General features: G+C 41.9%; 1 protein-coding gene across 8 annotated transcripts in view; it reads left to right on the forward strand.

The window, feature by feature from the left end:
* Nucleotides 1-1,995: 1,995 nt before the first annotated feature.
* The window catches only part of OSBPL3 (oxysterol binding protein like 3), a 92,613-nt gene continuing 77,883 nt past the window's right edge, over nucleotides 1,996-16,725 (forward strand). For 6 of the 8 annotated variants that reach the window (XM_071805027.1, XM_071805024.1, XM_071805030.1 and 3 more), the window contains exon 1: nucleotides 1,996-2,191. The gene's annotated coding sequence lies outside the window, so the exon portion shown is untranslated. Of the gene's footprint in view, nucleotides 2,205-3,819; nucleotides 3,876-16,725 lie in introns of those variants that run through there. The other 2 variants (XM_071805025.1, XM_071805026.1) reach the window with 2 other exon arrangements.

Here is a 16,725-nt window from a genome sequence, read left to right on the forward strand (position 1 = left end):
AGAAACAAAGCCCCAAATCCATAGAAAGATAAAACTCCTTCCTACTGTAACTACAGTGAAATAATTTAACACAGACTAGAGATGTCCTCAGTCCATGTTTCTTTTCTGTGATGAATACAGGAACAGTAAATGTTCTAAATGTTTCAGGAACCTCAAGTATAACGATGTCTATAGGGCAGGATTCAAGATGGAGATTTTGGTCTGGAAGAGAAGTTTAATTTTGTTTTGTTCATTTCCTTTTCGTTGCAGGCCTTGGAGACTGTATATCCTCAGGGAGACACCCAGTGCCTTTCTAAAACAAGAGGTGATCCAAGTTTGGTTTCAGTGGGAGCTGGAACAGGCCACACATGCATGGGAAACATACTGTTACCTAACAGTATGTTATTACATCATGTGATCACTGGAAAGATGAACCATCAACATATTCCAGTTGCCTAATATTTTCCTTAACTGATTTGCTACTGCAAGCTATTTGGTGCATTCAGTTAAACAATTGTGGTTTTTAAAAGAACAGTGCTAATTTTGTCCTAAAACTTGTATTTATAAAACTTCACTTTTATAAAACTTGAAACCTAAGGAACTGCTGTATGCTATTTTTAAATTCCAGTTGCTTGCAAACTGATAAATACCTCCTGGCAATACCTGAATTCCCACACAGCAGCAACTTAAAGCTGTACTAAATAACATAATCAAAACTAAAACTGCTTCTGTTGCTTTTCCTTGACTTCGTTGCTTGACTCTGACCAAAACATCACTGCTTTAGTTTTCATTGTGTAGGCAGCATCTCCTTAAGCTGTCATTGGGCTTCTTGGCTACAGGCAGCAGCAGAGACAACGGAAGGCCTCTTTGATGTAGTAGCACTTAGGCCAGCTCTGAAAGCAGCATTCAAGGTGTTTGGGTCACTTTGGCGCTTACGGTTTGGGAAGCCTTTGCTGGATAGCGTTCCTAATAAAAGTGATACTCTGGTGTCTCTCACACACTTACAAGATTTCATCCCAAGTACAAGGTCCTAGTCTACTCCCAGGTTATGCTACCGCAAGTTCCCATCCATGAATACCCTTCTTAGCTTTTGGGACGTCACTTGAACTTTTCCAAGTGCTTCTGCTCTTTTCTAATGCAGGATAGATGGTATAAATGAAGAAAAGGGTTTCTGTTTTCTATAATCACTCCAGCTGGGAAAAGCAGAGAGTTCTGAATGGAACGGAAAAGCAGCTGATCAGTTTTGAGCACATGAGGCTGAGTAGGGAAACCAGGGTGGTTCTTCCCACCCCCCTTCCTTTCTCCTAAGTAGGGATTAAATCGCACTTCGTAAATAAGAACTGTATGCCAGGTCACATCCCATCTGCATCCTCAGAAGAGGTAATAATTTTGGAAAGATTTAGCACACACACTAAAGGGTTCGTGGAAGCAGTCCAGAGCACTTCTCATGGCTTGGACCTAATTAGTCATTCAAGTTGTTTCTTTTTAAATAAGACTCGGAGTAACACGCTAGTTTTAGGATGCCGGGAGGAGACGGAGAGGTGTTTCTCTCACACCGGAGGAGTCCTCCCAAAGGCAAGGCGGGGCGCGGGGAGCGCTTCTCGGTCGCCGATCACCTCAGGCCGCTGTGGGTGCGGCGTCGCCCCCGACCAGCCCTCCCTGTGGGCACCACCTCGCACTTCTCCCCGAGGGCGCGGCTGAGGAAACCATCGCTCCTCGGCCCCGAGGCTTCCGCTGCGGGATTAGCCCCCAGAACACCGCCTGCCCTGCCCTGTCCCGGCCGCTTAAGGCGGGCTCAGCGCCGGCTTAGCCCGCGGCTTCTGTGCCCGCGGCTCCTGTCCCCGCGTCCCCTCCGGGACCGCGCCCCACCTGTCCGCCGGGTGCCGCCAGTGACGTCATGGAAACACCCCTTCCCCCGCCTCAACGGCCGGGCGGGAATCACGCCCCTCGGCACGGCGGAGGGGCGGGCGGGTGCTTCCCGTTGGTAACGCCGGCTGCCACTCGAGCGCGACGGCAGCTGGAGCCATCGGAGGTGTCGCCCCGCGCGCCTCCGCCTTCCCCGCCGGCACCGGCGCAGGTAGCGCGGTTCTTCATGGTGGCGGCTGCCGCTCTCGCCCGACTCCTTCCGCCCTCCGTCCTGCTGGCTGTGGGGCGCCGCTGCCCGGGGGCCATGGCGGGGGCGCTCGGCGGGCGGTAATTCGACCAGCGGCAGGTGAGGAGCTCAGGTGTGTGTCCGGGCGGGGTCGGCGCCCACGGGGCCGCTTCCCCGCCGCGCCGTAGGGACGGGACAGTGGGGTGGCGGGGCGTAGCCCCCCTTGCTGAAGCGCTGCTGCGTGTCGGTGATCGGCGGGGCGGGCTCGGGGGGTAGCGGCCGCCGGCGAACTCGGCGTGCGAGAAAAGTGGCCTTCCAACCTCAAGAAAAGCAGCTTTCTGGCCGGGCTCGCAGCGAGAGCCCTGAGGGCTGCGGGCGGGCGGCTGCTGCCGGCACAGCTCCTCAGCCCCCGCGCCGCCCGCCCGCCCCGCCGGGCCCCTCTCCGGTCACCTCCCGCGGTGTCTCTGGCCGCATTGTGACAGCCCGGCAAGGCTGTTCCGGAGCGGCAGCCAACTAACACCCCTCTCCCTGCAAAGGGAGGTGCTGTGGGGGCTGCTCGGCATTTATTTAACTCGCGGTGCGCTCCGTGTGGCACCGAGACGGGGAGGATTCCAGATCAGCCGTGATGCACCGGGCAGCTGTTGCCCAAGGGCGGCCCCGCCAGGGAGAGGCGGCTCTCCCGGAGCGGTGGGCAGGGGCGGCTATCCCCCCTTGCTGCTTGCTCTGCTTAGGGAGTCGAGCTGGCAGCCAGCGGGCTCTTAAATGTAACTTCAGAAATCTTGGGCATGTTTGCAAAGCCGTCACTCGTCTAAATCTGCGGTTTTCTGTACTCGTGTAAAATAAAATATGCCACTTCTTTTTTTTTTTTTTGGCCACATCTTCAAGAAAATAGGTTAATTAAATCCAGCCACTTAAGTTTCTAGGTTTATTTAATTTTCCTTTAAGGACAAATTAGGCAATATGAACATTTAAATACTCCATTGCTTAAAAACTGTTTGGTACAGTTCACTGACAGTGAAGTACTCTTCACTGACAATTGCTGTTTTAGTTTTACTAGGGGGATACCTGGAACGGCTAGAGAGAAGGGTGTTTAATAAATTAACTTCTTCCTTGTAAAGTAATTTGTCTGCCTTACACTTTTGTCCTAGGCCTCTAATGGTGGTAACCGTGTTCTTCCTTCTCTGCCTTCTTGAGAAGGGACACAGGGAACAGTTGGTTGCTAGTTGGTTGTTGCTTCATCCCTTGACTTTCATCAATTAATCATAGAGTTCAGAATGTTTCACTCTACTTAATTTCAGCTTGTAAGTGTGGGTTGGGTATTTAAAGCAGGTTTTTTAATGGACGTGTTCTGTAAAGCCACAGCTAACAAGTTTTAATTTCAATGAGCTTTGTTTTCATTATTAAAAATATTTTAAATAAAGGTTTAAGTAATATTCCCTAGCCTGTACCCCAGCAGATTAAGCTAAAGATTTTCCACTGTGGCTTCTAGTCCATTGACAAAACAATAATGTTCACAATTCTTTGTTCTCTTTTTCTTTACCCTGATATTGCCCCACATACTGTGTTAGGCCCATTTGTGTCCTCTCTTATCATTTTGTATAATATCTGGGTTTGCATGCAGGAAAGGTGGGAGGGGAATTTTAGTGATTGGAGGTGTTCTCTTTGCATGTGTGTGCACCAAACAGTTGTGGTTGGGCTGAAATTACTGGCATGTTCACCAAGGACAGGAAATGATGGTGAGACTCAGCTGAAGCCTGGTTGTTGCAACACTGCATGCGTAGCTGGATTGTTCGCTTTTGCAAATGTAAGTGTGCTATATTTTATACAAACCCGTAGTTTTTTAGTAGCTGTGTGTATGTCATTGTAAAGAATTTGGTCTATTTCAAACTGCATCTATTACAAACAGATGCATGTCCGTCTAACAGCCCTTCTTTCATTTGTTGTATTCCGTAGGTCTTGCTATATGCTGTGTAGAAGCTAGAGTGTAATATGGCATTATTCTGGCACTCTTGGATTTTATGCTTTTTAATCTAAAACTGAGTTTTCAGTTGTTACAAACTGTACTCTAGGCTACAAAATCAGAAAAGCCTTCCTATTGACAAGGTAATTCACATGTAAGTTGCTACTATATTTTAGGCTTAAATTTGATTTGCTGTAATGTGCATTTCAAAAAAATGCTTTGATGAATGAGGCAGAATGAGTATGTTACTGTAGTCATGGGGTACTTTTATATGTTAGAAGAAGCACAGTGTTTATATTGGTGTATTTAGATGTTATTTAAGTAAATCTCAATCGATTTCAGTTATGTTAAGATTTGACTCACTAAAGGTGCAAAGTTTTGCTGGTAAAAGGCCAGGGGATGGATACTGTGATACACCACTGCTAAGGCAGCCAAAGAAAATTAGATTCTCCTGCAAGTTTCTTTTCCTGTGCCAAGTTTCAGATAACAGGGTGCAGATATTGTGAGAACTGAGAAACAACTCTCCAGACTGGGACTAATGTGTTTTTGTTATCAAGTTTACCCTGCTCTGCTCTTTGAGGTGCTGTATTTTCATATCTGCCCTCTGCTCCTGTGGTTGTGTTCAAGCAGCATACTTTGGGGGACAAGCATTGTTTTTAGTCTTCTGCAGCTGCCACTTGAGGTATAAGTACATAAATCCTTGAATATTGTGCCTGGAAATACATGTTTAATTGCTTTAGTTTCTCATTTATCTGAGAGACAAGGAGGTTTTGTGTATGTAACATTGTCCTGTTGTGTGTACTCATCTTTATTCTGCTAACGTAAAATATATCAAGGTTAACTAATTACCTTAAAGCAAAGCTTGCTGTCTGCCTTCAGAGCTGAGTGATGTAGGGTGTTGATGCTAATGAATAGAACAACCTCCGTGAAGTTGGAAACGTAATAGGGAGGCACAGCTGTGGGTCTGATCCTGGGAGGCAGGATATCCCCAACTCCTCCTCCTTTCAGTCTGTTTTAGCTTGTTGCTCATGCAAAGTTTTTGAAGCTGCTTGTGGCTTTCACATAGTCCGTGTGTTCAGAAATAGCAGATTCTATTATATATGAAGTTATGGCATGAATTAACACAGTGGTGGAATAGTTTTGGAACTCACGGAACATTGTTGCAGGTTGCTTGAAACATTAGAAAAAAAAAAAAAGAAAGTTGGGGGCTGCCTCAGCAGAGGAAGAAAACAGAAAACTTGCACAAATTCTTTCTGATTTTCTCTATTCAGGTGTCCCAACTGAGATATTTGTTAGATGATCAGAGGGTTTTTGTTTGGTTGGTTTTGTGTTTTTGTTTGTTTGTTTTTTATTATTATTTAAAAAAAAAAATTGTAAATGCAATTCTGGTACCTGCCTTGTTAGCAAAAGCAGTGAGCACTCCAAGAAGTGCCAATTGAGCCTGAGAAACGTGTTTGCTCAGCTCAGGCCAGCGCAGCTCGGCCTCCCCCGTCGTGTCCGTCTGCTGTGCCGGAGCCTCACTGACTCAGTGCAGGCTCCTTAGGGTAGAAATCACGTGTCAATGTGCAGCGCTGAGCACGGCAGCGCTTAATCCTATTTCAGTGTCTGATGATGCTGACCACGAAAGTACGGAAGTACAGTTGAGCTGCTTTTGATGTGGAAGGTACTAAGCAATTTTTGCAATGTGTGTTTGCTAATGATTCAGTCTTTGGATGAAGGCTGTTCTAGACATGGCTCCTGAATCTTTTTCTGTGGAAAGTAATTACTGATAAGCATGACTTGACAGGAATCCCTGTTCTGTGCAACAAGAGGGAGGAATAAGCATGAGAACTGACTTTCATTGACCTCTAAGCCCTAAGCTGATGTAGTGCATTGACAATTGCGATGAGTTTCTGGCTCTGAAAGAGGTCTTCAAACTTACTAACTGTATATCTGGCTGTAAGACAGCTTGACATACAGATAGTGGCTGCCTAATAGCTTCTGGTAAGTCACAGAAGGAAGGCTGCAGATATGATTCTTTATCTGCCTCTGTGTGTTGCTTTTCAGATTTCTAACACTGTAGACTGAATTTGAAAAATTCTTTCTTTGAAGTGATTGAATAGTATATCTGCCAAGCTCTGCCTTCCTTGTCTGACCAAGAGGTGTGTATTTATCTATCTGTGTTTCTAGGTTACTCATTTTCAGGTCCAGTTGTTAAATTACAAGTACTTGAACTGGAGATTCCCTCTTCGGTTGTTGAGTTGTGGGGTTTTGATGGCTGAATCATATTTAGATTGCCAAACACAGCTGCTGCCATGTCAACACTTAATTATTTCCCTCTGGACGTTTTCTTTGGCACTTATGTTAACATGGGTTTGCACACAAATCTCCCTTTCTTCTGCCTTCCAATGCAATGCATGAACTGGGAATTAAGGACATTTTTCTTTTCTGCTTTTCAGAAGAGCAACTTTTTAAGCAATCCTTCAGATTCTGCCCACATGTTGGCTGAGCTGACACCTAAAAAAACCATCATGGCAAAAACGTGTAGTATGTGGTGCTGCAGTTGTCATGCAGAGCATGTATTTAACCTCTGTTCTTAGAATGAAGGCAGTAACAATACAAAATAGTAAGGGTGAGAAACTAATCCTTGTTTGTACCAGTGTTTATGACTATTCTGTGTTTACTGTAATTATACCTGTTGGATTTCAGTAATGACTTTGTGTTGCCATTAGGAAAACCTGAAACATTGGCTTTCTGACCATTCGTTGCATCCTCTGATTAATACTTTTAGGGTAGAAGTCTGAAACGTCTCCCTGGCTGAATGTAGTCATGCTCTTTCCTCATCTTAATTTCTGCCAGTTCTGCTGTAACTGCTTACAATGATGCTGCAAAGATTTTACTCTCACAAGTGTTATCTGTTGTGACCATCACTTAGGTAATTTTTAGGTCACCTCTCTCTGATCTGACTTATACCAGTTTTGTGATTCTGAAGGCTTTTCCTAGTCACAGTGTATGCATTTTTACTGTTCTAATTTTAGTCTCTTCCATTTTCTTATAGTTGCTGGTGAAAATGAATGAAGTTTCTGGTCTTAATGGTTCCCATAAAGAACAACTTACATGTTTACTTCTTTCTGCACAGAGAGTAGCTGAAACCACAGACAAGACAACTTCTGAACAGCTTGTCAATCACCAACAGAACTGTCTATGCAGGAGACTTTATCCTTCTCAGTGCACAAGACCATCTGTGTCACTGTTAATTCTGTGTTACAGTTTAAGTCCTGCCCTTCAAGTTTTTACATGAGCAGAGTAAGATAGAGGTCTTTGGCACTACTTCCATCTTGCCAACCACCCATGTTAAAAACATTCTGTTTCAATGATTCCCTCTTCGTCAGTGTGTCTAGAGAAATAGCCTTGAGAAGGGATAGAGAGAGTTTCTTCATACTCTTATCTAGCCAGGTGAAATGTACAATTCTGTTTTTTACAGAACTTTTGCTGTCCTGTCTGCGGTGGCAACAGATGTTGAAACCAGCCTCAATAAGTTTTGTTTTCCAAAGGTCTCTGCCGCTGCCTCAGGCTGCGAGGCATGATAGCAGCTCTTCCCCTGAGTATGATGCAGAACACGTCTTGCTCATCCTGGCACCTGGGACTGTGCTGGTTGCAACTGCATTGTTAGAAAAGAAGCTTTTTAAATAATAGTCTTATAAAACACTGTATTCTGAAGGACAGCGAATGGTTCTATAATTTATTTCTATATCCCTTGCTCTTGACAAATGCACAGTTTATGCTCTCAAAGCTTTGTCCAGGGGATCTTGGCGCTTGTATTTAAGTGCAGCTTATAATGTAGAAGGGGAGGAGGTTTCGCTATGAATGTGATTCAGTCACTGACCGTCTCACATACCTTAAAAAAAAAAAATCAGCACGTGTCTGCTGGTCTTCTGTGGTACTGCTTGAGCGCTTTAAAATGAAGTGTAAATCACCAGTAGCAATGGGGATCCCGAAGACATGCTAGTGATGATTGTCTGCACGCTGGGGAGCTGAGGAAGCTAACTCCAAAGGATGTGGGCTACTGAGTCTTTGCTGATTTAAGATGACTGCAGTAGGAGTTTGTGGTGGCTTTTTCAGGTTTCCTCCCTCGTCCCTTGCTGCTTGCCAAAGGTTGGCAGGCTGCTACTTGTTGAGAGAGATCTTCCTACAATCTGGTAACTGTGTGGGGTGTCCCCCGCGCAATCGGATGTGTCTGTGCAGCTCAGTGACTTCTCGTTTTTTGGTTTTTTGTTTTTTTTCTTTTTTTTTTTTTTTTTTTGGAAGCTATGCAGCCATTTAGGTAGCAGATATTCTAAAAACTTGCTAGTCTTTTTGTCTTTTTTTTTGGTGATGATTTCACCACCTCAAAAGGAGCAGGCCATCTAGCATGCATCAGGCTATTTAGAGCTGGCATTATTGCTAAAAGATTGTAGGTCTTTGCTTTTTACATAAGTGATAATGGAACAAAGAAACAAAAAATAATAAGCAAAAGGTGTTATTGAGACTATGCCTGGAGATTAGATTTCTCCCTGATTATTTTTTTTTTTGCTAGCAACTAAGAGTAATTTATAAAGGGTTCTGTGATCTACCCTGGTGCTGTGATGTTCTGCAGACTTCTCAGAACTGCATCTTTCTTGCAGTTAGTCTTAAACAGGGTTAGTTGAATCACTTGGAACAGCCATGTTTAGCTTCCTTCAAAGATAACGTTCTGATAATGGTTTTGTCACCTCTTGAAATACGTTAACAGGACAGGACCAGAGGCAATGGGGACTGAAACACAGGGGGTTGCCTCTGAACATCAGGAAGTATTTTTTTTCTACTGTGAGGGTGACTGGGCACTGGCACAGATTGCCTGCACATGTTGTGGAGTCTCTCTCTTGGAGATATTCCAAAGCCATCTGGATGTGGTCCTGGGCAACAGGCTCCAGGTGACCCTGCTTGAACAGGTGGGATGGACCAGATGACATCCAGAGGTACATTCCAACCTCAACCATTCTGTGATAATTCTGCTAGTGTATTTTGAAGTTTAGCACAGTGCCACTCTGCCCTTCAAACTCTGTTAGATCTAGAAATTATTTTGGAAAAGCCAGTCAGCATCCTGGTGTTATTTTCCAGTCTTGCCTGGGGCTTAACTGAGCCAATAAGCACCCTTGTGGTTGGGATACAGGTCAACTTTCATGCAGCAGGGTGCAACCATTGTTGGAATAGGCTTCTTATGGAGGACTGGTGGTATATGTCTGACAGAATTGGACTTCTAGAAAAAGAAGAGAACTAAAACTAATGGGGTTTAATAATTTACTGAGACTAAGATTGGATAACAAGCAATTTGTATATGAAAAGAAGAAAATCTAGGCTAAATCTAGTCCTGTTATTGAACTCTAGTAACAACCATGTTGGGAAAGAAGAGTTGATATTTCTTGTTTGTTTTCTGATTGAGGTCAAACAATGGAAGGAAAATAATTTAGGTGTTGGTCTACAGGACTGCGTTATGTCTTGGCAAGAAGGCTACTGTTTTTTAAGAAGTTAATTCAGTAGGTGTGCCCTTACTAGCATCAACAAATACATCTTATTCATGTTATTCAGTAAATAGTATCATGGGCCCTCATTTGCTTACTGCTGTGGTGTCTGTACCACTGCAAGGCTGAGCAGGCACCCACCTGGGTTTAGATTACTGTGCTGGCTATTGGGCTGTTTGGTCATGTCCAGGAAAAAAAAAAAAAAAAGCCCAGATCTAAAGGGAAATTAAATCTTAAGTTTGGGTATTGAGCGAAACACTGGGCCAAAGTATTATGATTGCTTCTTGTCTTCCTTAACTGAATGGTACTGATTATTTTTTACTGAGTGACCTAGCTAGGAAGTAACAGTTCAAAGCTCTTACGCTGCTACCATAGCTGCCGAAATTCAGGAAGTGTAAAACCCATTCATTCTTTCCTCTGTGTGTGGGTTTGGTGTGGTGGTGTGTTTTTCTAAGTGGCATCACAGAGTTCATTTGCAGATTTGTTACTGTCTTTCAAACCCACCTATCTCATCTGCAAAGCATTAAAACCAAAAGCACTCAATATTATGATAACCTCATAAAACTAAGGCTGACTTATTGAAAATCTCCAAGTGCTTGGAGAATCACAAATTGTTGAGAAAGTAGAACTTACTGAGGTAGGGAGCTGCCATTGTGAATAAATAAGGTTTTTGCCTTTTAGCTGATGTCCAGTTTATTTTGTTGAAACAAGCTTTTTAACATCCTGTTTCTTAGAATAAGAATAAAACTACATTGCTGAAATCATGTTTTTTTCATGCAGTTCACTGAAGAAATACAGAACTTCATTTCAGATTTGCCAATAAGATGTTAGAATTTTCCACAGGATAGCTGAATCATAGGCTTCTCTCTCCCTCCCCACTTCATGTCACAGCTTATTTTCCTATGTATTATGCTATATTGTTCTCTACTCTTTGAAATTCAGCAGGAACAACATTTCCACTTGAAAACTAACAGCAGAGCCATTCACAGGATGTCATTTTGGCAGATGACTTGCTACTTGTTTGATTCATGGGGGTTTTTTTAGTTTTGTTTGTTTTTTTAAGAGAAAGGAGACAAAGTGTCAGGCTTTCATGAAATGGAGTATTTGATAAGGATGACTTTTTTTTTCCTTTATTGCAAGAACACTTAAGTATACAAGGTCATTTTATTCTACCATGTCATCTGCATGCAATCGCTGGTGTACTGAAGATCCCTTACTGGTGATAATATTACATTTTAAAAGATCAAATTTAAAGTAATGGGACACCATTGAGTATTTTTAATTCTGTACATGGTCATTGTTTTCATCAGACAGTATATAATAATTTGCTTTTAGTTCTAATTGATTAGTTTGAAAAGCTAAGCAGATAAGATACAACTTGCCATTTATTGCTATCTGTATTGTCAGCCATCTCTTTACTTTTAAAGAAGTGGCTTGTTTAATTCCCAGGTAATTCAGTGGTGTAGAATACTGACTGCATCTGAGTATAATCAAGTGACTGAGCATTCTCACTTTTGGAGACATTTGTGGGACTTGTCTGTGGTGGTCACCGCTTCCTCCTGCAGAGGCTTAGGCGATCTTGGTTTCCAAGACAGGGCTCAGCATTTGAAAACAGCCATGTTTTCCTAGCTCTGGATGCCATTTCAATCTTGATAATCCAGACATAGTGACAGTTTACATTGACCTACCATATGCTCCTCACTAAATGAGCCTGCGTTATTGACTTCAATATGACTAGAATGCATGGGTAACATGAACACACCCTCTATTCAGTGCAGGATGAGAGCTGTTTGCTTCTGTTTTTCTCAAATAAAACTTTTAAATAGTAGGTCAGTGTGCAAGGCACTTCTGCAAAAGGATCATCTTTGCTTGCTGTTAAGTGAATTTTATGTTCTAAACAACAACAACAAAAGTTTATCCCCTGAATATTAGGAAGATGTAATGCCTTTCTCACTGTGGTTTTTTTCCCAGCACTCACATCTTGCAGAACTTGAATTCTTGAGGAAATTTCATTCTTAATAATTGCTGAGCAGTCCACAAGTGCATTACCACTTGATCCACCTGGTGATGGGTTACTTAGGGGAGAAGGAGGTATAGACTGTGCATCTGTTGTGCATTACTTTAGGCTAGGCTCACATAGATTTTATTCACAATGCACTTACAGCTAGAGGAAGGGTGGTATTGGTAAGGGAACCTAGGGATAAAGAGCAGGAAAACAGGTTTTTATTTATCAGTGTATGTAACTTCAATTCTCACTTCTTATTCTGGTTGACCAAACTGCATTTTTACTTTCCTGTGGTTCTTTTTGGCCCTTGAAAATAGTGGGGATGTTCTGAGTAAATACAGGCAAGTTATCTTACAAAACTTTTTTGTGCAGTCTTTGAATGCCACTGAAACATTTGCATGCAAGAATGTTTTGTAGAATGTAGGAGGAGTGCAAACAAAAATCACACGGCATAGGTTGGCTTAGACTTGTGTTTGAATTGGCTTTGTTGAAGAAGGGAATTGAAGAAAACTGTTCTGATCCCCTTAATTCCTGCTTGTACTGATATTCTGAAACACTTGTTTCTGTGTGTCTGAGTCCTAGAAGTCTGGAAACTGCAGTCATTATCTTAGAAAAGGCATGGGCATGCTGAGTATTGACATCAAATGAAGAAAATGAAAAATTTTATTGTCAGAATTTATGTAGTAGAAGCTACATGTGTCTGGTAGCCAAAATATAGATTCTAAAAAGTACAGTTTCCTTGATCTACCACTTTTTGAAATCAATATTCATTTAAAAAAATGCCACACCAAACCTTCGTTCATAAAATATGTGCATATAAGTGAGTAAAGGTGAAGTATTTTTTTGTTATTAATGGAAACTGTAGAGTATTAAGGCAACGTCAATTTGCAGCCAGGTTGACTGAGCAATAGTAATGTTGATAAATGGTATATGAAGACTTCCTTGCTGAAATGTTGGCTGTACTGACGCATCACAGGACTGGAAGAGAGTTCCTGAATACTCCTGTTCTATATTTGCTGCATTTAACACATATGTATATTCCCTGTTGTAAAGTGACCAAGTGTCATCTTAAAATAGTCAGAGATTTGTCCCTAGGCATCCTGTTAACAAATTATTTCAAAGCTTCTCTTCTTTGACTAAAACTGTGTTCCAGGATTCTGGCTAAATGTATCTATGACCAGTTTATACACCTAGCTCATATTTTTCTCTGTGTTTATAAAAGAATCTACATTCCCTCTGAGTCTTTGTAAAGTGGTGAACTTTTTGCTCCATTCAAATTGGGGTGACTCCCCATTTCCTCCTGTCATTCTAGGAGACATGTATTTATAATTTGAAGAGATGCAGAGAATCTTGTGATGTGGCTGACTAGGTACACTTGTGGTGTTCACTTCAGGAAAATATTCTGCTGTCAGTCTTTCTTGCATAAGCTTACATTGGTCTCAGGTGTGTCTTAGGTGCTATTTTTTGTTTCCTCAGCAGATTAGATGCTGGCAGTGCCTTGCACAGTGAGTTTTTTAATGCTTCCCTATATGTGTGTGTAGGAAATACCTTTATGTCAAGGGATAGTTTTGTTCTCTATTCAGACCTTCATCAAGTTGGCAATGGAAGGAATATGTAATTGGCTCGTACATGCAAGTACCTTCCCCTCCTTGGTTGCTTCCAGCTGTCATAGCAGAACTGCGTTTCTTACTTCTGAGGTCCTGACCTTGCCTTCAGGGCTGATGAGCTGCATTCCTTGTCACTGCTTTTGTTCATGTGGTTCCTCTCTACTGGCGTTCTAGTCATTTGGTGCATTAGAGGTGCCTCTATTTGTTAGCAGCAATTTTTATTAGGCACCTCAATTCCCTTGCCACTAGTAGGACTGTTAAATAGAACTAGCCCCAAGATAATTTTTGGCAACCTCTTCTGCTGGTCTGTGTCCAGCCTGATATCTTTCATGGCCAGTTACTTAGTCACTTTGCAATTCTTCTACTAAATAAGATCATTGCCAGCTGTATTAATTTTTTTTAATGCAGCTGTTGTAAGGTCCAGGTGAGATCTACATATTTGCCTTGTCTTTAAGTTTTTGAAAGAAAGTTAACTGTTACCATTAACTTTGGTATTTCCTTCTGACTCTCTGACTTAATCTGGAATCTTGCATGTTCCTGATGGTGGTAGGGCTGATTTTCTTTTCCCTCTTCTCTCCTCACTTCCAACTCTAAAGATGGGTATTATGTCTGCTCTCCTGACATCATGAAGTACCTCCCACTGGTTTGTGTATCTTTCTTTGTGTTTGGGGTTTTGCTTTGGTTTGTTTTTTTGCCTGCTTAAAAAGTATAGATTGTGGTTTTTAAATGTTTATGTTGGCTAGAGGACAAGTTGGTACAATAACTTGGGAATGTACGAAAGTTTTATTTGCAGATATAGTTACAGCTTAATCCATGTTTTCTTTCAGAAATCTGTAGCAGTATCTCGTTTCCTCAGCTCATGCTCAGGAAGCTGTTACTTGTGATTCCATGCTGGTTGTGGTAGTTCCAAGGCTTGTTTCATAGTAGACATCCTGTCTTTGTTTCTTTACTAAGAAATTTTCACTGCCAAGTTACTTCTTCACTTAGTTTCAATGTGTTGTTGAAGAACTTTGTTTAATATCTTTATAATTTTTTTTTTTGAGAGTTTTAGCTTTATTCCACACTTTAAAGAAGTTGTACCTCCTATGTTGATAAACTCCTTCCCTGGCTGTTTAGGAGAACCGGGGAAGCTGTTTATCTATAATAGTTATGCCTGTTTCATCTTGCAAGTTGTCTACAGAACACTGCATCCCATGAGGCATTTCCAGATTAGTTTCTGCACATTTAATGAAACAGCAGGTCAGCATTATCAATTTAGAGAGTCTGAATTCCTCAATCTACCTGGCTACTTAAACTAGTTCCTTTTACTTGTTACTCGAGTCAGAGAATGAAGTAAAATCTCCTACCAAAGCTGGTTCTTGAAACCTACTGCAGACTCTCAGCACTCTTTTTTTTTTTTTTTTTTTTTTTTTTTTTAAAAAAAAGGCTTTTTTTGGACCCAGACAGATTCCATTCATTCTTTTGAAGTGGTGTGTTTGGGTTTTTTTATCTGTCACAGTTCTAAGTGGTGTAAATATGGAACACCCCACCTCGACTGGCTTTTATGAATAAATAGCATGTACGTTTCAATATGTGTTTTAGCCAGTAAAACTCTGTCCCTATGAATCTAGCCTTGTGTTTAATACCTAATTCAAATTCATCTGTCTTGTAGTATAGACCTCGTACTCTTACTTCAAAATGTTTTATCTGGTCATGCCTGTTTGCTAGGGCAGATTACTTATCTGCTTGATCCGTGTTCTCATCTGTGTTAGGACTTTCAGTCCTTTATCAGAAAATCACAGATAAGAGTACTTCTTGGCCACATCCTCATTTTCCTTGCGAGTGCAGTGAGGTTAGATGTGGAGATTGCGTGGGTGCCCGGCAACTTTCACTTCTCATTTTGATCTTTAGATCCCTTCTTGGGTGTGTCACATTGTCCTAGAGTGTCCTTGTCTCATGAATGAGTCTGAATACTCTGTTTCACCCATCTCTTTTTTTCTTTTTTTTTTTGGGGGGGTCAATTGTTTGAAGTCCCACCATATAAATATTCTTTAGATTCTGCACCCCATCTCTGTTCTTTGACCGTAACTTAAGTAATCTTGAACACCCAGGAAGAACATATTAATAGTTTCAGATCAGCAGGGAAATACCTAAAGTGCAAGGAGGAAGAGGAAAGGCCAATATATGTGGAACATTTGATCAGATTCTGAAAGCGTTCACTTAAATGTGACTTCATTTATATCTATGTCAAAACAAAAAAAAAATCAAGTTGCATTTCAGTTAATATATATTTAACTGAAAATGTTTATATATAATTTCCCCATAAAGTCACAGATAAAGTAGTAGCTGTTGCTGGAGTTTTTCAGCAGTTATTACTACAGCTGGGGCAATTTTGCAGGTCACTGGATGTAGAGAAAAGCATCTGGTAAATAAATAGATTCTGGAATCTGTAGACATCATAACTGGCCACATCTATTTCTTTTTTTTTTTTTTTTTTTTGCGGGGAAAAAATTCTCAATCAGAGAAGATTGAAAACTTACTGTGAATGGGCTGCAGCTTCTGCAGGATGGTCTGTATTTATCCTGAAGGATGGTATATATTTACTCTGATGGATGTTGTTGCTTTAACATAATTGCTTTTTAATTAATGCTTCCATGGAAGTTTTGTGAACAGTTTGATCTTAACAGTCTTGACCTGAGGTGACTGATGTGCTTTTTTTTTTGCCTTTTTTGGTGGGTTTCTGTGTGACACTAAGAGGAAAAGAAGACAGGGTTATACTTACGTAGGTGCTCCAGATTTGGATAGGAGAGTAAAATCTCTCCAGTATTACTGGTGGCAAGAAAACAAATAATCTTTTTCTGGTATCTTTTTTTTCCTGCTGATCCCCAGATCCAGATTTAGTGGACAGTCATGTAATGCTACTGTAGCCGCACGCTTGCTTTGTCAGACTAATGCTGGGGTGGCTTTGGCTGATCTCCACTGTTCCTCCATCCTTCTGCTTGTGTGAGTTTTGTCGCTACTAATTTCTTAAAGGACAGCATGCGGTATGTCCCTACTGACTGCACCTTACATGATGGATTTAGACGTGGGGAGAGTGTGAGAGGTGGTTTGATGCTCAAGACCAGTGCAGCCACACCTGGCAGCTGCCTGTGTCTGGTGCCGCTGCCGCAGAGCGGGACAACCGAACTAGAGCTCTGGGTCACTCAGCTCTGATTCACGACAGTGAACACAAAGCATTGACAGTGTATTTATCTGTAGCGGATGCATGATGTTGTGTATTTTTTTTTTTAATTCATCTCTACCATCTAGGCTGTTGTGGTTTTTTTAAAAACAAAAATGCCTCCTGTAAGAGGGACACATGTAATATACAAAGTGCCTCTGGTGTTGAACCCTGTTTTTGATGCTGTTTATCTGCATTTTGGTGTGTTCAGAAGGAAAAATTTCAATGGCAATGAGTGTCATGATTTTTGTGCCTTATCAGAAGTGGATCCATGCGGTCTGTCTAACACCTGCACTGACAGTGGGGAGCTTGTCTGTTCTCTGGCAGCTCAGCTCGTGGTACAGCATGGATGTTCCAGGGCAGA

The sequence above is a fragment of the Patagioenas fasciata genome, chromosome 2, assembly GCF_037038585.1.
Source record: "Patagioenas fasciata isolate bPatFas1 chromosome 2, bPatFas1.hap1, whole genome shotgun sequence".
In the NCBI taxonomy this organism is placed as follows: Eukaryota; Metazoa; Chordata; class Aves; order Columbiformes; family Columbidae; genus Patagioenas; species Patagioenas fasciata.